Below are 25,378 nucleotides of genomic sequence, written 5' to 3' on the forward strand. Positions count from 1 at the left end.
GTCGCCCTCTGCAAGGACAGGATTTCATCCTGGGGATTTTTCATTGGATTTGATGATGTGACAATAGGATATTTGTTGCCAGAGATGCAGCTGTTGTGTCACAGATAAAGGCATTTTATTATTATGGAGATGTTATTTTAGCTGTGTATGTTGAAGATGCCAGAATTCTGAGAATAAAAATATATATCTCCATATAGATAGAAACATGGCATTTAATGGCATTGCAGTTGCTTCAAAATTATGTCAATATTTCTATTTTTTATCTTTTTTTATCTTTTTTAATCTTTTTAATCAATCTTTTATACCCTTCAGTCTTTCACTAAAGAAAGATGAGATCTGTCAATTCTTAATAGTCTTGACTAAAAATTTAGGGGGTCCATTCTTCACACAAAGACATAACCCATGCTGGATATGGCTCCAAAAGCTGGGAGAATTTAGCACTGTTCTCCCTGTTGAGTTTGTTTGGACAATTTGACACTTTTTTTTTTTCTCTTGATAGGTGGGAAAATATAAATATAAAAGAGGTGGATGAGAGCAAAGCCAAACTGTGTTGACATACCCAGATCAAACAGAGCAAACTGTGATTAAGTTATTTCAAGAAACAACCTAATAAAGTAAAAACCTGCCTTCTGATAATTTTGGAGCATTGGGATAGAGCAGCCCTAAGGTTAATCCATTCCAAGCCTGGCTTAAGGTATAACTGGCACACTCCAGCACCGGATATTTCTCCTTTGCATGTCTCTTATTCCTGGGAGGATAAAACAACGCTGCATTTTAATTTCCTGGTGATTTGTTTGCTCCTTCAAACACTCACAAATTCGGGCACTGCCAAATCAAAGTCACTGGGCTTTACTTATTTGTTTTACATTTGAATCCTGTAAAAAGGAGATCCCAATTCCAGCACCAGCACATCATGTTACCCACAGTGGGGCTGCCCCTCACTGTGCTCCTACAGTAGGAAGACACAGAGGAGTGTCCCCAGTTATTTCTGCCACTGTGGAAAAATAAAAAACAAGCCAAAACCACAACTAAAAAAAATTGTGAAACCAAGAAATGTCCTAAACTCTCCAGATTCCCCACAGTAAGAGGAAAAGAGCACAGACCTGGCAAGGTATCCCACAAAATCCTGTGGGATTTCTCGCAGCTGAGAAAACCTCCTCAGGTTTTTCCTCCTGCCTCTCTGTTTCCACTAAGGAGCGCCCAAAACAAGGCACAAATCCACATCCCAAACTAAATAGCCAGCTGAGAGTAACCAAGCACAGCCCTTAAACATGAGCTTTATAAACAAATGATGCCGGAGGGGACGGGGGCGGGAAGGAAGAAGCTTCAAAATAGGACCTTTTATTGACAGCACAGAGCCTGGACTGACCTCACCACATTAATGGGAATGCTTGGAAAAGGTGCCACCCAAGAGTTCTTGGAAATGCTCTCAAAAGCCTCCTGAGTTCACCCAAATTGATGGCACTTGCATAATGGAACCATTCCACTCTTGCTGCATCACTGGCCCACGAGGAAGGGTCGTATCCAACCAGCCAAACTTGGCCAAAACTCCTCTGGTTGACAAGGATCACAGACCTTTCTTTCCAAAGGGCTGGGAATGTGGAGGAGAAAGACATCAAAGGGATCTAATGGACAGGAGACACTGGGCAGGGCACAGCCCGCAGGACAAGGCTCGGAGCTGCCAGGAACAGGGATTCCATATGTGCTCCTGGACTGGAAACAGAGCCAGAGCCTCCTGCAGGGATGGCTCAACTCCCAGCCCGAGCCTTTTCTCCTCGCGCCTGCTCAGCATCGTGGCAAGAACCTAAGGCATGAGAATGAGGAGCTGTGGATGTGCAGCAGCCAGAGAAAGGTAGGACAGCAGCACAGAGGGGAGGAGAGCAAGGATGTTCATGAAGGACAAGTGGGAGCAGGGAACAACAGCCAAATGCTACTGGAGTGTTCAAGAGACTCCTCTGAGCAAGTCTCTCCTGATCCATCACAGAACAGTCCAGTTGGAAGGGTCCTCCTCTTTGTAGTAAAATAATGTTGCCTAACTGACCTTTTTATTCCCAGACCATTCCTGACTGGGAAGCAGAGAAAGGCCAAGCAGCATTTACTCCAATCTGCACCCCCGTTTGTCGCAACAGCTCCAAGTCAAACTCTCAATCCGTTTTCCTGACAGAGTCTCCACATTTAAGACCCCCCACCCCCAGACTCTGCCACACCACTGGTAACTCAAAGCTCATGTGCTCTCTGGGGCACTTCTTGGCAGCTCCCACAGCCTGTCATTAGTGGCTTCCTCAGATTTCCTTGGATTAAGACTCAGGTTAATGAGAGCAAAGCCACTGAGGCTTCCAATCCCACCCGCTCCCAAGACGAGAGATGGAAGAAGTCAAAGCACGTGGAGAACTGATCTCTCCTGAAACAGAGTGGGATCCCTTCCTGATCAGGAAGGGATGAGAAGAGAGAATCCAGTCTTATTTTTAAAGCCATGTGTGTAGTAAAATAATACCACAGCTCTGGAATAAATTTACTCTGTACTCAGGGCATATTTCAGTCTGGGAGCAAACCCCCAGAGAGAAAAGCACCTTTTTCCCACAGGAAATGATGAAGTTGCTGGGTCTTCCATTTGGATTTAAAATGTCAAGCTACATGTCCAGCAGGACAGGGACACCAATCTCTTCTCCCAAATAACCATATCAAGTCAAAGAAAGGCTGCCAAGAATTTTCATTCACCCACCCAAGCACACCCCTAAAGCCCAGTCAGGAAGCTGCTACAGTAAAAAGGGTAAAACTGAAGTACCCATTCAAATTCCAAGGGAGTTCAGCTCTTCAGTGAAAGCCTCCGGATAAGGCAGGTACCAGAACATATTCCTGCCTTTGAAAACTCCCATTTTTTTCATCATGTCATTGAACTTGCCCCTGAAATGAAGCACAAACATGGCATTTCTCAAGAAATAGAAGGTAAAGCAGAAAGGAGCGAGGCTTTTGGTGCCGGACCAGTTCCCAAGTAAACACCCAGAGCTCAATAAAGTGGTACCTTCAGAAACTCCAGTTATCACTCAGTGCTGGGGCTCTTCCGGGGGAGAAGTGAGAGCTGCTTGGCTCCTTCCAGACAACACAGCACAGTAGCTCTCCAGGCCAGGTACTAAAACCCACTGCTGACAAGGATTGTATTTAAGAATTGCTATGCTATCTAGGAAAGCAGCAAGGATACAGCAAGGCTTGGAGCACCAGCCCTGCTGTCTCCAAATTTGAATTCTCTTAAAGTCAGACAGGATATATATATATAAAAATGAAAAAAAACCCAGCCCAGCACACACAAATAACAGCATGATTCACACCAAAAGGGTGGGCAGGGACAGATAAATGGGATAAACAGCCCAAGGCTCAGCAGGACGCTGTGGTGTGACATGTTCTGAAACACAGCCCTGGGTGGTGTGAGCCCACACACAAATAGAGCAGGGATACAAATGCTGGACAACAGCTGAGCATTCCAAGGATGAAACCAAAGGAAAAAGTGGTCACACTGTGGGATCAGCCCCAAGGGAAAAGGACTTTCTGCACTACGGTTTGTGCAACTGTGCTGGGTATGTTTTCACCATCCAATTGTTGGTACTGAACCTCCTCCTGGAGAGAATCATGGAATGGCCTGGGTTGGAAGGGACTTAAAAGATCATTTAGTTCCAACTCCCTGCCATGGGCAGGGACACCTTCCACTAGACCAGGGTGCTCAGAGCCCCATCCAACTTGGCTTTGGACACTCCCAGGGATGGGGCAGCCACGGCATCTCTGGGCAACCTGTGCCAGGGCCTCCCCACCCTCCCAGGGAAGAATTTCTTCCCAATATATCCAATCTAAACCCGCTCTCTGTTTGAAGCCATTCCCCCTTGTCCTGTCACTCCAGGCCCTTGGAAACAGTCTCTCTCCATCTTCCTTTTGGGCTCCCTTCAGGTCCTGGAAGGCCACAATTAGGTCACCCCAAAGCCTTCTTTTCTCCAGGCTGAACAATCCCAACTCTCTCAGCCTTTCCTCACAGCAGAGCTGCTCCATCCCTCTGATCACCTTGGTGTCTCTCTTCTGGACTTGATCCAACATCTCCATGTCCTTGTTGTGCTGGGTCCCCAGAGCCAGAGGCATCTCTGCAGGGGGGGGTGTCCCCAGAGCGGGGCAGAGAGGCAGAATCCCCCCCCAAAGCTGCCCATGCTGTTTTGGGTGCAGCCCAGCACACAGTTGGCTTTCTGTCTCCTTTTCCTATAACCCCCTTTAAATCCATTTCCAAAGCTTTTGATTAACACATAAAATGCTCCAGGATCCTGAAGCAAGGCAAGAAAACCCCACCATTCACATCTATGTCAGTTATGGGCCAGTATTTGTCACGTCTTGGAGCCTGATCTCAGCACTTGTGTTATTACTAAATACAGCTTTCCACGTTCAGAACAGAACCTTGTCCACAGTTCACTCATATCAATTAAAAAAAAAAAAAATCTTCAGCTCTATAGGTTTTGACCTAATATTCCCATGGCAGCCTCAGGATGATGCTGGCTGCTCTTCCTGAAGCTCAGAGTTATTAGATCAGCATGTTCAGCAAGCACTGCTCTGGAGGATGCTTCAGATAGAAAAACAAACATTGCATTATGAAACAATTCATGTTTTCAGTAGTATTACCATTCACAAGCCCCTGTTTTATTTAATCTTCTACCTAAAGGAAGCAACAAATAAAATAAAGCAGATACTTCACATAGAGATTCTTCTTCTTCAGTGCTATACTCTGACACCCTCCAGTTTTTACAACAGTCCCCACTGAGAGGGAAAAATTAAATAAAACTGCAACAAGACATATCTGACACTCCCCAACATTCTCTTTGAGTAAGTTTTGCTACTCTAAAGCTACAGGATGAATTATATTTGTTCTATTTAAAGCAGCACTAAGAAACGAGTAAAATTAGCCCTGTCAGAACAGGCTTTGCTATTTAAAAGCAAAAGATGCTCAAATGTTTTGGCCATTTTAAGTCATTCCTGCTTTCCCCATGGAGTGTCTGGGTGAGCCACCCATTATTGTCCCAGCTAAAAGCAGCAAGTGCTCCATGACTTGCTAAACCGAACCCAGGGGACACTCCCAGTCTCCAATTCCCACGGCTGTGGGAAAACCTGGAGGAGAAGTTCACAGACACTCAGGGCCCAGGATGAAAATGTTGCAGCCACGGTGATGGTGGTGACACCACAGAGATGCACGGGACAACGAGGCCCAGAGACCCTAAACTCTTAATTAAGAGTTAAGAAGACCTTAATGCACCCAAAAAAGATGCTTTCAGAATAAAGCAATACCTTGGAGAAGACTCCTACACCTATAATTACCTCAAAATGTCAACGTGGGGCTCTGATTAGAGAAGGCAAAAAGCCCCTCTGAGAAGCACCAGCAGCCCCTCCCAGCCCAGGCCATGCTGTGCACACACTCCAAGCTGGAATGAGCCAGAACTGAAAGGAGCCATCCTGTTTTCCATCAAACCATCTGTTTGTTTCCCTCCTGCTGCCACTTCATGGTTTGTGCCAGCATGAGGAGCTGCACAGCCCAGACTGAGGAACCAGGATGAAATGAACTCCTTTAAAATGGCTTAGGTGAGGCTGCTTTCACCTGCCTGGACTGACAAGGGCCACTCTTCCCAAAGCTGAACCTGCTCCTTCCTTCCCAGGGAGTTTTCCGAAAGCAAGGACTAAGTGACAGCACCTCCTCATCCTAATTTGGCTCCCAGAAACTAATCTGGGAAATCATTCCAGCACACCCACAGTAATGATAAGGAAATATTTCCTAATATGGAATAAAAACTGACTATTGGAGTTGTACTGCACTCCAAGACTTCCTGCTATTCAACACGGCTCTCCCACGGATGGGGCCAGGATTCAGTCCTCTGCCACTTTCGACAAGCAGTGAACACAAATTCACTTCCCTGACAGGAAAAGGGGGAAACTATGTATGGATACACAAAAATATATATGGGAATATATATATATAAACTAGATATAGCTATACACTACATTTATTTCCTTTTAGAGTTAATCTTTTATGCACTTCAAGCAGCAAGAAACTTTTGATCCCAACGGCTTAACCTTGGCTTTCCCAAACAATGGGAGACTGCTCATCTAAAGTTTGGAAACACAAACCCACTAATAAAGTCACTTCCATGTCAGCTCCACTTGCTGAAGCTTTGGCCATACAATGACACTTCTCATGCTCTATCAACAGTCTGTCCCAAAGTTAGGAGCACGTTTGCAGACACTCTGTACTCAGAACACTCAGTGTTTGATGACACACCAAAAACTTCATGAGCTCAGTTCTTTCAAATAATTTGATTTTTGACTTTTTAAGACAATCATTTGGGGTTTAGAAGTACCCTCTCAAACTGCTTCACTGTGTGTGGCTGCAAGGGAGGACTCCTCATCCACCTCATGAGGAAAAGGGACGAAGTGGTTGTACTTCTGCTTCATCAGCAAGGATGGAGCACTAGAGCTGGGAATGGGAAGGGAACAGAGGTGCTGGTGTATCCACACACTGCTGTCCACCAGGGAGTGCTCCACATGGGAGGTCAGCTCAGGACAACACCCTGAAGCACCAGACATGATGAGGGAATCAGACATGCAGTCCCATTCCTCTCTTCTAGGATTTACCGTGGAATCTGAGTTGATGCATTTGAATTTCCTGGGGACAAGAGAAAGCAGCAGCTTCCTGGAAAGCCAAGTGAAACAGGATTTCATAGCTTTGCTCCAGCTCTCTTGTGTCTGTCCCTTTCTCCTGGCTCTCCCCAAGTCTCACAGAGCTGCAAATCTTTGTCCTCTCACAAATGTCTAAAAACAGGAAGCCCTTCTATGTACTGGAGTAATTGCATTCCTGTGCACTCAAGCATTTTCACAGCTTTGAGCAGGTACTTGCAGCCAGGCATCAGAAAACACTGTTTTAATATCTGCTGAATTCAGTGGCATAAAAAAAAAATCCAGCTAAATATTTTGCTGCAATGTTTTAGACCATGAAATAACTACAAACAGAGCGAGGTCAGTGATCAAAAATCTGCTTCCTCCTCAGCTGGATAAAGTTCTGCTCAGGTCCAACGAAAAAGATGTCCCACTCCAAAATACATACAACTGTCCAAAAGGAACATGGATTTCTCTGCATCTTTCATGGCCAAGAGACACAATTCAGGATAGAAGTAAAGTATAAGAGAAGGAGCTTCCGATGCATCTCCTATTTAAAAGTGTCAATGAAACTGCAACACAGTTTTGGCTTTGATCCAAAAAACTCAAATTTTAGCATGCTCTAAAGCTCTTCTGTTTTCCAAGGAGCCTGGGAAAGCAGGACCTTTAGGAACTAGGACGGACTTCTGCGTTGAAGAATGCTGGAGGAGAAGGGAGCACCAAGACTGCTTTTCCTTTTCCACTGATGTGTGTTCGAATCCCTGACTCTTGCCAGGCTCTTTTTAGATCCCATCAATCAAATTAAGTAATTACACACAATAAGTCTGTGCCAGCAAAGGAGCTGAGTTGCTAAATGAGCTGCAGAATACCAATGACCTGCCATGGCCTGTGCAGTGCCTCTGGTCAGGGTTAATGAGCACAACAGATCCCTCTGGTCCTACAAATCCCTAAATGCAGGTAGTGCATGTTGTCAGCATATGCAGCACTGGAGAGCAGATGTTTGCCTGGTCAAATCTCACTCCAACAGCTCATTCCTTTAATGTGATTTTTGGAGAAGTAGACAGCTGTTGGCACACAAAGCAGACCACCTTGGGCCTTATCCCTCTGAAATTTGGAGGTTTAGCTATAGAGGAAAACAGCTCTTCCAGAGGCAGAGCCTTTGTGAAATCCCAGTCTTCCTGCAGCCTTTTCTTAATGCCCCAACTGCTCTTCTCCTCCAGGGCTGAAGGGTGACCAGGAATGCTTTGTTATGATCCCTCCTACACAATCCCACGTTCACCCTTCTAGGAAGATAAGAGAAAGGCAAGGAAGGAAAAGGAAATAAACGTCTTGCACATAGGGGATAGATGATAACGTTTGTGAAGGGTATTTCCCAGTGAAAGGTATTCTTGGACTCGGAATGGGTGGTGTTTTCCTTTAAATAAGGCTCAGATATTTGATTCTATTATCTGGTTTCCTAGTTAAAGGACAAGAGAGGCAAAACAGGGTGTGGGGAAAAGCTCTGGCTACATTCAGAGGCAAGAGAAAGTGAGAGGAAAAAGGAGCAAAAGAGATCTGCTGAAGTTTCTCTGAGATATTAGGGCCTGGATGTTAAACATGTCAGAAAGGGAAAATTTTCACATTAAAACCAAATAAATCTTAAAAAGCCCAGTTTCCTGTGCTTTCAAGGTGAAATGGATTATGGCAAGAAGAACAGAAAATTCTCTAGGAGCAAACCTTTCCCACCAAGGAAGCCTTCAGAATAGCCTTGGAGCATGTCCTGAGGGCTAAGCACTCTCTTGACCGGGAAAAGGAGTAGATTAGCAGTAAGAAGGGCTCTTCATGGAACACAGGTCACCTCATTCCAAGGAGAAGCCCCACTCATGTTCCTGCAGAGTGCCTCTCACTGCTCCTTTTCAAGGCGTCCCGAGTGCCCTGTGAGGTGACCAAGTCCATTGTACCTCCATTCCTTTATCTGTCAAGTGGAGATAAACACAAGTGGAGTTCCCTGCAGGAAACCTGAGGAAACACCAGCTCAGTGCAAAGACAGAGCCTGGTGGAGTGGTAAATAAACAAGTCCTTCAGGCAGCCCTCTGAACTGCCAGACAAGCTGGACACAACTAGCTATTTCCCATAAATAGCAACCAGAGAAAAATCCAAACAGGAAGAATGAGGTCATTTCCACTTGAGAAATATTATTTAACACGAACATTTCCTTGTGGGGATGGGCCCCATGCTCAAGGCCCTCACACTGAAAGGACAGACACTGCTACCAAGTCCTGCTTCAAGGACTTGCCACTGCAGGTCTGCAATTACTTCTTGGAAAGACAGGTCCCTTCCTCTCGACGTAGCTGATCCCTCCAGTCCTGGCCAGGCACTCCAGTAGTTTTCCTAATAAAGGTGAGTCTGGTAAACTCAGCTGCAACAACACAACACAATCCACTTGATTTTCATGGGAATGGCTGATCATGATGAACAGCAATTCCTGATCTACAGTGACACACCAGGAACACCCACTTTAGGGCTCACTCAAATTTCTCACTCATTCCTTAATCCATCTCCTCTCATCCCACTCAATGACTCTCCCAGCAGAGTTACCAGCTCAGGTATCCCAAACACAACCTCTAGTGGTGACTTGAGGTGGAGAAACCTTCCTGCAAAGTAAAACTCCCTGAAATTTCTGGCCAATGATGCAAGAGCTGAAGTCCTGAATATTTTGAGATGACGTATGCCCAGAGGAAGGATGCTCTTTGGCTACAACACAGGAAACTGCATTAAGGAACAGATGATCTGGAGTCTATTTTATTTCCCCATGTGCAAAAACAAACCCTACAGAGGGAAAAAAAAGCAAAAATGTACTTAGGGTGTGCCTACAAGAAAATAAACATCATCCCTGGAGCCAGCAGGTCATGGTAGGAGCTTGAGGAGTTCATGTGTATGATGGACTGTGGTCTTAAGTATTCAAAAATTATTAATTCACTCTGAAAATTCATAATTTAACCCAAAACTATGAGACATGTGGCCACTTCTTTGCCTTGCCTGAGCTGCCCAGTTGGTGAGTGCAGACATTGGCCTGTGTGTTGTGGATTTGGGAGGGTGTGTGGCAAGATAAGCAATGAGATGGTTTTCCCGGTTCCAAGGACACGGTTGAAATCTCAGATTTCAGAAACAGGAGGAAAATTTATGGGGAAGAACAATAGGAAGGACAATGAAATATTAACCCACTGCAAGAGGCCAAGTTTGGTGACAGTGTTTCCAAGCTGAGCAGCCTGAGTGAAATGTTGCTCTGTGAGTCCAGCTGAAAGCATTCCTTAGAATGACTCCCCAGCCTGTGTTTGCACATTCTGCTGCTCATATGCAAATATCATTAATCAGCTGCCTTTTAAAGCTCTGATAAACAGCTAACCTTGGGAAAGTTTGACACTTTCCCAGTTGAGCCACACAATATCAGGAATGCAGTTTGTCACATGGATGTAACACAGGGTAAGGAGGGAATACCTCTCAACTCCACAAATCACTGGGAAGCAGCTGCTCTGCTCTGTTCTCTTCACTCCTGGAAATATAGAGCACCAAAAAAATAAAGAGAAGGCAGTTTAATAATGTAGTGTTAGCACAGAATCAAAAACATTTACATCTGTGATTCCACAGATGATTAATTATTGCTTCAGCAGAGCCTTAAAACACATTTTAACTGCACGCATTTACAGAAAGAAAACCAAGTGAAATCCCAAATTTTAGAAGCAGTGAGAAAGACCTGTGAAAAACTATCACTTTTTACTCCCCAGATTATGCCCCATGGATACTGAGCCCTACCTCCCTAGCCTAGATCCATAATAAAAATTTCATTACTCTCCCCAGATCTAAGATGAGAACTCAGGGGTAGAACAAGATCTGGAGGCCAGGCTGCTTTTTTTTCTCTTTTTTGTTTGGCATCCCCTCGAGTAAAACTTTACAAAATAAATTATGGAAATTCCAGCAAATCCTGAAAGCACAGGGAAGCTGCTGGCAGCCTCCAGGAGGAAAGGTGTGCCCTCCCTCTTCCCAGCATGCCCAGGGCTCCAAAGGTCTCCTGGGGTTGCTCCCAAGCCTCAAGCTGCCTTCCTCCCCTCTGGGTTATTCCTCCTCGTGTTAATAGTGCCAGAAAGGATCTTCATCTTCCAGTGAGCTGGAGCTGCAGCTTTATCCTGCTTCCCTGGGTGAGGGATCTTCCTCCAGCCTTCAAGCAAAGGATGTTTTGCCCTTTTAAAGTATTTTCCGCCTAGATCTTGAGGTACTTTCTAAACCGAAACATAAAACACATGATCTTGGTAATGCAAGTAGGCAACTGTATCGCCCCTAACTTTAAAGGAAAGGAAATAAAGCCAAGCTCGATCCTGGGAGGAGTTTGAAGGTTTATGAGCAAGAGAAGGACTGGACCAGAGATCCCTGACTTGTAACAAGTACCTACAGCAGCCTGTAGGGAACAGGCCCCTTTCAAATCCACTCGTTCAGTAGCAGGGATATATCCAAGGTAACACAGAATCATAAAGGTTAGAAAAGACCTCCAAGATCAAGTCCAACCCTTGACCAAACATCACAATGTCAACTAAACGATGGCATTAAGTGCCTCATCCAGCCATTTCCTGGACATATATGTTGATCCATATATACTCTCCAGATACAGTTCTCAAAAAATGTGGACAATTCCAACCTGATTTCAGAAACGGGGAAAGTGAGGCACAACAAAACCAATCAGAGCCACCAAAAAATCAATTAAAAGAAAGTAAGTTAACTCTGCAGTACCACATCAGCATGTGAGGCACAAAGGGAAACCTGCAGGAGCTGCCAAAAACCTGAAGGAAGCAGTGAGACATGGGATTGCTGCCTTAGTCCTGACTCTTACCTTGAGTTTAGTGTTACAGTCAGATCAGGTCACAGCTGCTTCCCTGGCAAAGCTTCCAACAGATACACGTTGGAAAAACAAAATGTGTGCACTTAAGGAACATAAAAATGCTTTATGGAATCCTATTTTTAACACTAAAAATGGCACCAGGAACTCTGGGAAAATCCAGAATTACAGCTGGAAATGAAAAAACAAGGCTCAATTGACCTGAGCCCAGGGTTTTTTCAGAGGTGTAACTGCAGAGGATCAGCTGCTGTTGAAGGAGCACATTCTTCACGCTCTCCTAGAGAAAAACAAAGGACTCTTCACTGTGCTGTCAGGAAAACAAAAGGAGCCTGGGAATTCCCAAGTTTTGCTGTGATGGGAATACCTGGAATTAGTCTTTGGATTTAGCAGTTTGCTTCTCCTGATCATCTCCAGAGCCTCTGTTGGCCTGTGACAGGTTTCTCAAGCACTTTTAGAGACCCAGCCTCAGGAAATATTAGTCCTACAGCAAATGGATTTTACACTTAAAATATGTGTTATATTCAAATATGCTCCAAAGGCCAAATGAAGCAAACAAAACAGGTGCCATCCCTCCTCCCTTCATCCCTGAAAACTGGATCCCCCAGCAGAGGAGGACCTGGAACTGTCTAACACGGACAGGCACAGCTCCCACCAAACTCCAGACAACTTGGAACCCAACTGTGGCTTGAGCATCTTGGCATTTTTACCTCACAGTAAAAATAGATGAAGATCTGAAGCTCTCTCTATATATAGTGTTTGCTAAAGATACATCTTTGGAGAGATTTCCTTTGCCAAACAAGTGCCAAAACTTCAAAGGCTGAGTTCTCATGTTGAAATATTTGTAGTGCAAGTTGTTCTGATTTTTGGGAGGCAGGGCTGGCACCCAAGAATGGCATCTTTCAGCTCCAAGAGCTGGTCCAGGCAGTAACTGGAAAAAGCTCTTTGGTGGCTTAGGTGAAATGAGCCAAAGGATCTGAGTCCAGCCCTCGATAAATTAGGAACCACATCACAAAAGTATCTGTAAGAGTCACTTCCTTTGTTGATACCATTCTAAAGGCCAAGGGCTGAACAAGGTAGGGAAAAAGAATTATCCTCCCTCAAAATAGCACATTCCTTCAAAACACCAACTGCTTTCACCCAGTACCTTTGGTGGAAGCATCCCAGGGCATTTTTTACAAAACATGAACTAATCAGGTGTTTCTTTTAGTACCACATGTAACCCAACACTTGCTCAGTACCAAAAACCCAGGACCTGCAGAATTCCAACATGCCAGAGCCATGCAAAAGGAGGGCATCTAACAGGAATATTGCCATCCCACATTCTAGCTGCACTTCCTTCAGGAGCCAACAAACATTCCACAGCTCTGTAACAAAATTTAGCACAGAAACAGAGGCTCACCTTGAGTTTCATTTCAATATCAGGTGTATTTGCCCTGTGTCTTGCCAGGAAAGGGGCATGAAACAAGTGATGCAAATTTAGAAAAGCAAGGAACAATATTTTAAACTCTTTAAGAAAACAGAGTAGTTTTAGCTACACCTGTCACAAGCACAGTTCAGAGTAACAGTTCTGGAAAAAAAATCAGTACATTAATTACTTTGAACTCTGTGCATTTGGATGGCACAACATAATAATCTAAACACACTTAATATTAGGGACTGGTGCTGCCCAGTAAATTTAGAGATGCTGAGCTGAGCAAAAAGAATGTGTTTCATTCAAAGATGAAAGCCCTCAGAATTCTGACGTTTTGTAAACAGCTGCTAAACTGTGAAGCATAAAGGGTCAAACGTGGTCAGGACCTCAAAGAGCACCATATGTTTCAACATTGAAAAAGCACTTGGGAAAACATCTCAGTGCATTCATATCTTGTTTCTCTGGTTATCATTTCAAAAAATGGCCCAGGTACCCACAACTGAGGTTGGATTATCCTTTCCCAGCCCATTCTCCCTCAAAGTTGATTAGGATTATACCACCAAATTCAATATGGGTTGTAAATTTATCAACAAAAGAGGCTTCTGGCTTAGAATTAACACTGACTAAGGTACCAAAGGAAATCAAGAACTGCAAGAAATTTATTTTATTCATACATTAGTCATTGGCAAATATCCATTTAGATGCCATAAATCTGGAAAGCCATTGGAATGCACTCAGTGCAGCTGCCTTGGCTGAATTTTATTTCCTTAAAAATCCTGCATTCATGGTCAAGCACAACCTGCATTCCTGATTTAGCCAAGGAAGGGAAAACAGGAGGGAAAAGCACACACAGAGCTTTTCCACAAGGAAAGTGCCCCTATTTCCTTTCCTCAATGTACATGTATGCTGGGAGCCCACTTTATAAGTGATTTCACCTTGTAAATCAGATTTGCTGACAAAACAATCACCACCCTTGAAGCTGCACCCAAGACACCAATTCAGATATTCCAGACAGGACTCTCCATCCAAGACAAATATGGAGCTTAACCTGCATTGCTCCCACTGTGGTTTGTTAGTTTGCAGTGTCTGGAGAGGATTCACTTTAGGATTCAGGGAGAAGGGAGGTGGGTGGGCCTGACTTAACCAACATCTCAGCAGCAAAAGCCAACCTTGCCAGGGAAGAGAGGGAGGGAAAGCACTTGGATTCTACACTGACAGAGGAAAATCTCATCATGCAACTACATTCTTCAACTGCAGATTCACTCCCTCTAATGTCCCAAGGAAGGCTACAGAAGCTTTTATCCCCTCAGCCCTTTGAAGATGATACCACCAACTCAGAGCACTCAGGCAAAAGAATCAAGAAAATACATTTACACTGTGGTTCTCACACCGAGAAAATTACAGTCAGATAAATAAGAAAGATGCTGTCAGGACCAGTTTCAAAAGTGAGCTTCTACAAGATAAAAAATGCAAAGAACACTAACAGGTTTCCATTTTGGTTTCTGTTTGGCTTTTTTTTAAGCAAAAAATAGTGTAACCAAAATTGTCATTCGAATTCTTCTTTTGCAGCCCTTGCTCATCCCATTCCTGGGGGTCTAAGATGTGAGCCTGCAACTGGACCTTGTACAAAACTGCAACTGGTCTTCCAAATATTGCTGCTTGTTCAACAAAAAGGGCAGAGGGAAAATGAGCTAAAACTACTTATCTTTATTAGACTGTAACAGTTTTCTCCCCAATTACTTCACAATTACTTCCTTTTTCATTTTTGACTTTCCACTGTGATTTCAAGTGATATAAAATACTCATGAAAAAATGGATGTGTAGCTATTGGTTTTTTTTTTTTCCTAAGTGTTGCTTGATTGTAAAGACTATTTTATCAAGCAGAACTATGTTATTTTGCTTGTTCAAACAGGCAATGGGAACTTCTTCATTGTACCCTCACAAAGGCCAGAGTTTTGCATCCTATGAGGACTGAAGGTGAAGGCAGCAGCATTCTGGGCAGGCTCCAAGGCTGCAGGACGAGCTGTGAGCAGCAATTCCAATCAGTGCTGGAGGTCAGTGGGTGTTCAGACAAGAGAAACTCTCTCTCCTGCTTTTAGTGATTTAATGTTCATCTCTTTTTCCTGAATGCTGAAAGGGATTTATTCTTTCCTTTTTCATGTGCCACTACAAAAATGCCTTAAAGGTCTGTGAGCAAAAGCAAACAGTTAACACGGATCAGGCGCCCTCTGGGATTAAAAGGGGCTTAAAGGTATCCAAGTGTGAGCCTGAGACTCTGGAGTTATGAATGAACCCCAGCTGTCAGACAAGGCTTTCAGCCTGGACTGGGAGCAGGGAATGTGGCAGGTTGTGCTCAGGTGCCTCCTAAAAATCAAGGGGGAAGCTCCTTTAGTCACCCCACGGTAATATCAGCACCACCAGTCCTGACTGAATGGAGGAGCTGGGATGCATTAAATCCACTTGGATGCCCACTAGTGGTGAGCCCAGCAACACATCCATGTCTGAGATGGTCACTGGGGCTCAGGGACTTCAGTGTGTTTCGTCCTGTTGAAGGAATGGATGGATGTTCCCTGTAAACACAATTACTGGACAAGAACCTGTAACATAAGAAAGAAGCTAAAAAGGTTTTCCAATTTCTTTCAAGGTTTGCCAGCAAAGCTTGAAAAATCTAAAGCATTCCACTTGGTTCTTTTCCCTTTTTCACTGGCTCATGGAAAAAAAAGACAGGGAGAAAAGAGAGGGAAAAGATTTAACAGGGGGAAGAAGCCATCTCCTTCTCTATTCCCTTCACCTTCCAAACCAACTGGTTTTGTTTTTCCACTTCTCTTTCTCATAATCATATAATAAATGACAATAAATCCCTGTATTCTGCACTTTGGGTTTTTTAAACACTTCAAAACAATCTCTGGTCTACAGAGTTTTATTGTCATTGTGCCTGACTTCAACTTCACTCAACTTATAGTTGGAAGGACTCATAAAATAAGCAGTTTACAGGAGATTATTCCAGGTATTCTTAACGTAATTGTTTTAGTTTTTTTTTAAATAAAGAAGGGGAGAAAAAAAAAATCAAAGAAAAGTTTCTAATTGCTGCAGTGAGGTCCCCCATACCCAGAGTACAAGTGGGCTAAGATGCAGATAATACATATTTTATTTGAGCTCCCCTTCTCTGTTAAATTAAACTTCCTGAAAAGATAGACAGGGCAGAGAAAGAGCCTCCATTCAATAATTAAGCCTAAGAGGATCCACCTCCATCTAACACACTTCAATATAAAATGGTCATCTACATTCTTTATTCACAAAAGTGAAATATGGCCAGTCAGTCAAAGAACAACTCACCTGCTCAGCCTGAGCTCCTTATCTCCTCAGAGGACAAACCAAACCCAAACAAAAACAGTAAAGCTCAGTGACAAAGATGCAAGTTAATGACACCAGAAATGATGAAATCCTTTTCTTTCACCTTGCCCTGGAAGTGAGAATTTGCTGTAATGCACTTCACTGCTTTCCAAGTCATGCAACTGTTTTGTCTGCACCACAAGACAACCTCACTCCACAGAACCACGGAATGGTTTTGGTTGGAAGGGACTTAAAAATCATCCAGTTCCAAAGCCCTGCCATGGGTAGGGACACCTTCCACTAGACCAGGGTGCTCAGAGCCCCATCCAACTTGGCCTTGGACACTTCCAGGGATGGGGCAGCCACAGCTTCTCTGCAACCTGTGCCGGGGCCTCCCCACCCTCCCAGGGAAGAATTTCTTCCCAATATCCAATCTAAACCTGCTCTCAGTGTGAAGCCATTGCCCCTTGTCCTGTCACTCCAGGCCCTTGGAAACAGTCTTTCTCCGTCTTTCCTGTAGGACTCCCTTCAGGTCCTGGAAGGTCACAATTAGGTCACCCCAAAGCCTTCTCTTCTCCAGGCTGAACAATCACAACTCTCTCAGCCTTTCAAACTTAACTGCTCAGTCTCACCAAGAGTATTTGCTGCACAAATATCTGATAACCCACAGCCATTACTGCACCAAAGAGGAATGTGATTTAACAGCTGGCTCTTACCTGTCTGCACCAGCTGTAAGATTGCCCAGTGCCCCACAGTGAGCACAAAATTCCCTCATACTTCCAGGTGTTAGAGCTCAACAAATTATACTTTTAATTATTCCTACACAGGCTTCATTCTCCATATTCAGTTTTAAAAGAACAGGTATTCCCACCTTGTGACTGAATTCGCTCTCCTTTCCTGCTCTGCCAAACTCCAAGGAGCCCAGAGCAGAGGAATCTGGTTATCTTCAACTCTCAGAAACAAAAACTGCCTTTTAAACTATGCAGGGCAATGCTCTTGTCTGGGGAGCTGCTAACAGAAGCTTTCCTTCTCACACAGGACTCAGCACGCTCAAAATTAGTGACATTTTAAGTGGAACAATTCTTTCATCATCGGGCTGATATTTGGCTGCCATTCTGGTTCCCTCCCTTATAAGGCACCAGCAAGAGGGAAGGGCAGGGAGCACATTATGCAACTGCTCATTGTAAAATGTAATTAAAACAAATTTTAAGAAATAAGTCTGGAATAAACACTTTTCCAATGTAAAAAGCAAGACAAAAGGAGCTTGATGTTGTTGGTCTATGCCTGCTGTTTCTGCCTGGCTAATTTTTAAAAAGGGAATTTCCTGAAAGGAAAGGTTTTTTCTCAGTTTTTATGGGAAGAGGCCACATGTGCCCTTTGTGGGGGTTCCCAGTGATCCTGAAGGAAGCTCACGGCAGAGCATAAGTGTCCTAGTGAATTGTTCTCACTCTGCTGCACCACGGACAGTGATAGGGAGCCTTGGACAACCAGGAGAGGCCCCCCCAAGCACACACAGCTCCCCACCTGTAACAAGCTGCTGCTGTCAAGCCCCTTCCCTTTGTTGTTTCTGTCGTTCTCAGAAGTTGCTTTAGGCTGGTCATGTCTTACTGAAGTGATGACTTTCATTCCCTGCTCCCTCAGTTATGGGAATGAAAGTTATGACAGTCATTCCCTCCCCCTTCCATACACTCCTGTCTTTGTAACTCCTGTGGCTCAGCATGACCCAATATCTTCATTTTAACTGCACCCAATTTAAGCCCAACTGTGTTTCTCATGAGAATTATTCTACTCATAAAAAGGGCCTTCAACCAAGTACAACTTTCTGGTAAGGTCCACACTTGACTGAAGTTTTCCAGGTGTTGATCTGTTTGGTTTTGTTCTACTACAAGGAGGTTTAATTGCTAAAACACCTTGGCACATTTTACAGATGCCTGACTTAATGTGACATCACACTCAGCACTCCAGAGAATTGTTAATAGCTGTCTTTATTACACACAGTAGAAAAAAGGTTTCACAACCTTTTATCTGTTCAGAGATAACAAAAGGGGTTTTTTTTGTGGAAGGAAATTTAAGGAATCCCCAACATGCCAAGATCTTTGCTAAGACTGGAGCTCCTCTCCAGCATGTCAGTGACCACAGGCTCAAAGTCTGGAACACAAGAGACACAGCTAATATAAGTTGTAACACAATAAACACCCTTCCTCTCCCATATAGATCCAAGTTATCCCTTTACTTCCTCCCTCCCATTCATTCTGCCACCTCAGATAAACTCCATCTGTTTGCACAATCTGCTAGTGCCAAATTGTTACTTAATATTGTCTGTTCCCTATTACTAAAAGGTGAAGAGTTGTCTCTCTTTTTACTGCTTCAGGACATTCTCACTCTTGTGAAACCCCATAAACCCGGGCTACCTTTTTAGTCAACTGCTCCTTAGACAATCAAAACCTCACAGGAGTTGCCTCCCAAACACAGTTTATTACATTACAATTCCAAGTCTCTGCTTCATTCACATTCCAATCAGTTGTAACTCTCATAAAGCCACATGTCAGTAACAAATTGGAAGTTTGTAGGTATAAATATTAAAGACATACAACATAAAGTTTGAACTGTAGATTTGGAACCAGAAAGTAAAAGCTGATGCCTAAATTACTGAGAAATTGGAAAATATTTGAAGCCTCAAGATTAATGATTCTCTCCTGATTCGCTGTTTCCCTTAGCTTTTTTAATCTCTACAGAGTACTAAGAGAGATATCAATGCAAGCCTCCCAAGATTACCTGATTTCCCAAGTAAAAGGCAGTATTAACTGTGACAGCTGCCCATTTTAATGCTTCCCATGCTGATCAAATTATTTATGACAAGGAAAGTAAGTTTTCCTTGGTAATTTCTTTATCCCTCTAGTTCCTATTTTGTTTTCATCATTAAAGAAAAAGTTTCTGTTGCTTCCCCGTGCAGGAGCAGTGGGACTGCCAGAAGTTACTCTGTAGTTTTTGACTACAGGATTTTCTGTATCCATCAAAGTATTAAATTTACTCTTCTGCATTTGACAATTAATTTCTGATCCTTCAAGACAGAGTCTCCCATCTTAAACACAGTTCACTTCACCACATAAATTCATACCGGGAATTAAGTAACTATTCCCCGAGTTCACATCCCATAACATTAGACTGGGTTTCCCTCAGTGTAACACCTTTTTTTGTGCAACAAAAGATGTTATTTAATCACGAGACTTCAAAAAATCCTGCATCAACCCATCTTGAAGAATTAGACTTCAGTTATTCATCAAACCCATGTTTTCCAGCCACAGTAATGCTATTACTACTGGTGGCAGGTCTGCTCTAAGTGCAGCTGGATGTTGAATTGAGCAACAAGAGGAGATTAAATTATTTTGTGGACAATTGCATGTTTGATTTATGTCAACTGCCATCACCCTAAGACACATAAAGCCTCTTTCAGGGAGACTAAAAGCAAACCATTTACCATCTAATATCAGCTTAGCAGGCTTTGTGCTGATGAATGCTGCATTCAGAGGAGCAATTCTGGTCATTGCACATCTACCCTGCATCTCCAGGAACACAAATATCAGAGTTTATCAACTGGCTTCACTTTTTAACCAACCCTCAGCTGAAACTTGGTGGGAAGAAGAACATTTTAATTAGAATAAGCACAGACTGAGAGAAAGCTGAATTTGGAGGGAGAAGACAATAAGAGAAAGCCATTGCCAAGACAGATACAGAGGACAAAAACAGTGACTAAGCTCCCTGTGGTCACTGAAGGATTCAGGAGAGATCTCCAACTGCAGCAGGAACTTAAATGATTAAAAACTTCCACCCACCATTCAACCTTCAGGGGCATAAAGACAGAGGAGGCCACACAGAACTCCTGAGGGAGAACAGGGAAGCAAACCTCACACCCACGTGCATGAGAAGCTGTGGATACACTGAACTCCAGGGTGACATCCCATAGCATTCCAACCCACCGGGGTGGATCAGACCCGGGGGGATCAAAAACCTTACACAAGCAGGTCCACAACAGATCATTTCACAGGAACCCAAAATTTCTGTTCTCCTGGGAACATTCCCTGACTGCATGTTAATGATACAGCGTGGGTTTGTTGTTTGTTTTTTTAAGAAAGACTAACTTTCTGCAAGAAAAAAAAAATACCCAAACAAACCAGGAAGAAATAAAGCATGACACCTGCCCACTGTAAATATTTGCTTCTGAATTCTATTTAGCTACTGCCTTGGGGGTTTGTTTTCCCCTGAAGTGTTTGAGAAATAAAAGTTTAATTTTAGCATTTTTTTTAAGCTCTGTGAAATAGTAACATTTAAATTGAACATACAGCATGCCTTGCACAACCTCAAAAACAAACGAGTTCATTTCAGCGAGGGATGCAAACCTGACTTCCCCTGTCCAAGACACTTTTTAACAAGAGCTAGAAAACATGTAGCACTGAATCAACTCTATCAGGTACAGGTTTCTCACACTAAACGAGGATGGCCACTGCTCATCAGCCCTCAGGTCAGCAGCCTATGGGCTCCTATTCCAGTTCAAATCAAGGCTGATTCTTTTTCACCCCTAAAGGATAAGGAATGAAAACAGTTTTTCAGATTTCTCTGTATATCCAGCCACCTTTCATGGAACAGGCACAACAACTTAGTGAGATTTATTAGCACTATAAACACTCCCAAACAAGATCGCTGTGCTTCGAGTGACTTTAAAAAGCTGCCACCAAAACACTGAATTAGCGCACCTGATCAAACCCGGCATCCTTGTGCAACAAAAACTCCAGCAAAGAGCAAGGAAAAGCAAAACAACAACACGAATATACCCCAGCAAATGCCCTCCAGGAAACTCGTCTGGTTTTTAAATCAAACTTCAGCGCTGCTTTATATTGAGAAGCTCCAGCAAGGGTGATTTACTCATAGTCTGGATGTTGCGGGAGGAACCAGCGGCTGCACGTGTGTGAACTCTGGTATTCTCACCCGAGACGCTCCCGGTCAATTAAAACCAAACAAAAACCGTGAGACCTCTCTTAGTTCTTAGCGTTTCACTTCTCTCTCATTCAATAACAACTCTCCAAAGACAAAGAGCACCAGCCGGACCCCCAAACCCACAGGGAGGGGCCCCAATCCCAAACTCCTTTAGCTCGGGGTGGGGAGAAACGCCTGGGATTTGTTCTTCCCCGAGTGGAAACTCGCGAAGGTCCCGTTTGCTTTCCTAAGCGCATTACGGGGGATAATTTGGTCCCTCCATCTATTTATTTTTAAAGAGGGCAGCACATCCTTTAAGCCCGGAGGAGCCACGTTCCGTACCACGGGGCACAGCCCCGCCGAGCCCCCCTCGGAGGGATCCCCGACCCGCCGAGGGATGGAGCCTAAGGAGTCCTAGAAATCTAAGGAATATAAGGAGCCCCGGGTCAGTGGCAGTCCCTCAGCCCCCGGGGGCACAGGGGAGAGTCACAAGAGTCACCTGGTGGAGAGCAGCGGGACGAGCCACCTCAGAGACAGCGGGATGAACCCGCCCAGGCTGATCCGCCCTCCCTCAGGCTCCGCGGCGATGGCTGTTCCTGCTGCCTCACGGCGCGGGGGGGAGGCAGGAAGGAAGGTAGAGCGGAGGAGATTCCCGGTCTCCAGCAGCCGGGCGCCGAGGCTGCTTGTCCGCCGGGAGCGGCGCAGCGTTCCCGGTTCGCCCTCGGTGTCCCGGCTCCCCCTCAACACTCACCTGGCGCCCAGTCCGCGCGCGGCGCCACCCCCGCGCTCAATGGCAGCAGGCGGGCCCCCGCCGGGGACGCTGTTTACCCGCCGGCTCTCGCGAGAGCCACGCGCGCGCGTCCCGCCCGCGCCGCGGCGCCGCGCCGCGATTGGGCCGCGCCGCGCCGCGGCGCGCGCGGCCGCGCCCCCGCCCCCGGCCGCGCCCCCCGCCATGCCTCGTTCCTCGCGGCAGTCCCGTCCCGCCCTTTCCACAGCCCGTGGGGTGTCCAGGGAGCGCCGGTAGCCGGATCCCACAGTGCCCCATCTGCTCACACCTCATCCAAGAGCACACGGTACAGAGTTGCGTCCCGATCGCTCTGGAACCACCCCCAGCGAGGGAAACTCCACACCCTCTCTGGGCAATCCATTCAGTGCTCGGTCACTGCACAGCAAAGCAGTTCTTCCTCATGTCCAGGTGGAACTTCCTGGGCATCAGTTCCTACCCGTGGCCTCCCATTGCTGGGCACCCCCGAGCAGAGCCTGGTCCATCCTCTGCCCCCTCCCTGCACACACTGACACACATGGATGAGGTCCCCTCTCAGTGTCTCCTCTGGAGGCTGAACAGCCCCAGCTCCCTCAGCCTTTCCTGGTCAGGGAGATGCTCCAGTCCCTGAATCATATCCGCAGCCTCTGCTGGACCTACTCCAGGAGCTCCATGTCCCTCCTGCCCTGAGGAGCCCAGGACTGGACACAGCGCTCCAGATGTGCCTCACAGGGCTGAGCAGAGGGGCAGGATCACCCCCTTCGACCTGCTGGCAATGCTCTTCCCAGTGCCCCCCAGGATTCCATCTCTCCAGCAGAAACCTTGGCACTCAGTCCCCTCTGGCTGTGGGGACTCACCGAGGGGCTCATAGGTGTGAGGGGTCTCACAGTCAGGAGTTAAAGTGGCCTCAGTAGGTGCTCAAACACAAAAAAGCAGAATTAAGTGGAACTATCATAATAAGAGGCTTTTGGATTACTAGAGCTGTCCTGTGCAGTGCCAGGGCCCAGAATTCCATGGTCCTCATGAGTCCTTTCCACCTCATTCCCATCATTCTATGATTTACCTCCTTCTGTCCCCCTACCAAAGTACAAAAGTGAGAGTATTAAATCCTGCTGTGGTTTTAGTGCTACCTGAGCATAAACCAGAGCAGCAGCAGTGACAGGGAAAGCTGTTATCCCAAGGATGCAGTGGTATAGACACCATGCAAATCCAGCTGCAGAAGATCAGAAGACAAAGAAGGTAAATCTGGGAGTTCAGTTTGAAAGAATGACAAAGTACAAGCCATCTTCTGCTTCTGTCACAGCATGGAGCATGTGGAACAGAGGGAAAGTTTATCTTGATATCATCCCTTGGCTTGAGGAGAGTTGCTGATGGAGGAGGACTCGCTTGGCAGACACATTGGATTTGTTTGACCTCATTAGTCTTTATGTGGAGACAAGGAACTTTGGAGCTCTCTGCACTAAAGCAGAATTCTTACAACCTCAAGACCTGTGAGAGTATCCACATGTCTCCTTCACCTGCAGGCAGAGCCAGAGAATTCACCATGAAGCTCCCTGAGCACTGTGTACCTTCCTGCTGAGACTGATTTTCAGGAGCACTGGATTTGGTAAGTTTGAAATAACAAGAAGCCTAAAATTAACATGTTTTAACTTGAATGAGGTGCAGCAGTGCTTCCTGGAGAAACTGGCTGTCCTTTGGGATATCTGAACTCCCTTTCCACATTTGGAGCCCATGATAATGAAGTTGTGCACTCCCATTTGCCAGGTACTGAAAGCACAGACACATAACCCAGAAGCAGAATTAGCAAGAGGGGAAAAGAAACTCTGTGATAAGTAAATTCAAAATAAACTGGTTACGGATCTAGAAAAGTGGGATTTCACCAAAGCCCCCTTCTCCAGAGCAAAAATCCTTAAAACTCTCTATCAATAACAATGGTAAATGGGAATGACAGATCCCCCAGCAGGAATGGGGGCTGGTTTTGACTGAGGATCCTGGTGTTTGGAAGTTGTAAGTCTTGATTCCAGCACCTTGCTCCTGGCTGCTCCTCTGCTCCAAAGCTGCCACTGGGAGGCTGGGAGAGGCAAAGTCAGGCTGGGAGAGGAGGAGGACCAGCTGTGACAATGAATATTCAAAACGTGACATTCCAGTTCCTGCCTTGCTGCTGGTGCTCCTCTGATGGGTCCTGCCAGCACAGCAGATGGCAAGCACTGAAAGGCTGTTGTGCCAGCGGAAAATTCCTGTGTTTTGTTGGTCCTGTACATGTGTGAGGGGGGAATTGGGGCAAGCTTCCACTTATTTCATTATTTTCAAGAAAGAAAGGGAAACAAATGGTTCCCTAAGACTGCAAAAATCGCTGGCATTTAAGAAACGGTCTCTTATTTTACAGGTTTGGTTACATTCTATGTTTTCCTTGTAATTCTGTATAACTTTCCTCATAAGTCAGGATCCAGAGTTTTCTAAATAGTGGTACAATTAAAAAGAGAGACAACATTGCAATATCAGCACTGGTTGTTGCTTGGGAGGAGCTATGAAAAACCAAGTATTTCATGCTTCTGTTTTTTATGTGGCTGTAAAAGTGTTTATGTCAGTGGACTTTCCATTGCAGAACAGTTTGTTTTAATTTCCTAATTTTATGTGTATTTTTTTAACATAGTTATACACATGTATTATGTAATTAGACAGAGGTGTTACACATAGGCTTTATTACACATAGACTTTGCAAAAGCCTAAATGCCTCTTGTCAAATTCCACTGGAGCCTTCAAAAAACTTAGGGGAAAGTCAGAGGCAAAGCAAAACAATGTTGTCCTGGTTATTGTAGTTCAAAAGAGGGATCTCTTCTCAGTGAAAGGACATTTGGGTAAGGTTTGGACATTTCTTTCTTTGCAGTCAGTTGGTGTAACAAATCTGAATTGTCAGAGCCTTGCTGGAGATGCCTCTTGGAAAGATTCTGAGGGGGTTTTAACCCTGGAAGCTCCTTCTCAGCATCAGAAGGAACCTAAAAATGTTTAACTCACGAGTAGTTTGCATGTAACTACTTAATCAATGTAACATTTAGTAATCTATTCTGACTTTCTTACTTTCTCACTGGTTTTCCTAATACAATCCATGTGTATTTCACCAAAATAAGCAAAAAAAGTTCTAAAACTCTTAAGACTTGGTCAGGAAATACTACAGGGCTAGATAAGTGCAAACCAATCACAACCATTCCCACAGATTTTCCAGTGTCTTATCATGACTTTTTTAGCTGCTGTTGGTACTATTTTTAATCCAAATTTTCCTCTTAACTCCCTGATCTGTCTGAATAACAGAAGTATATGGGTTTGATATTTAATAGGTAGAATTCAAAGGGAAAAAAGCAAATTA

The 25,378-nt window shown here is 44.8% G+C and overlaps 1 protein-coding gene across 3 annotated transcripts in view; it reads right to left on the minus strand.

Moving 5' to 3' along the window:
* The window catches only part of STK38L (serine/threonine kinase 38 like), a 44,485-nt gene extending 22,411 nt beyond the window's left edge, over positions 1–22,074 (minus strand). Inside the window, exons 1-2 of one of the 3 annotated variants that reach the window (XM_032688792.1) lie at positions 22,003–22,050; positions 10,147–10,201 (exon numbers count right to left, since the gene is read on the minus strand). The gene's annotated coding sequence lies outside the window, so the exon portion shown is untranslated. Of the gene's footprint in view, positions 1–10,146; positions 10,202–21,750 lie in introns of all 3 variants that reach the window. The other 2 variants (XM_032688791.1, XM_032688793.1) reach the window with 2 other exon arrangements.
* Between the last annotated feature and the right edge of the window lie 3,304 nt (positions 22,075–25,378).

This window comes from Chiroxiphia lanceolata, chromosome 5, assembly GCF_009829145.1.
Source record: "Chiroxiphia lanceolata isolate bChiLan1 chromosome 5, bChiLan1.pri, whole genome shotgun sequence".
NCBI classification, from domain to species: domain Eukaryota; kingdom Metazoa; phylum Chordata; class Aves; order Passeriformes; family Pipridae; genus Chiroxiphia; species Chiroxiphia lanceolata.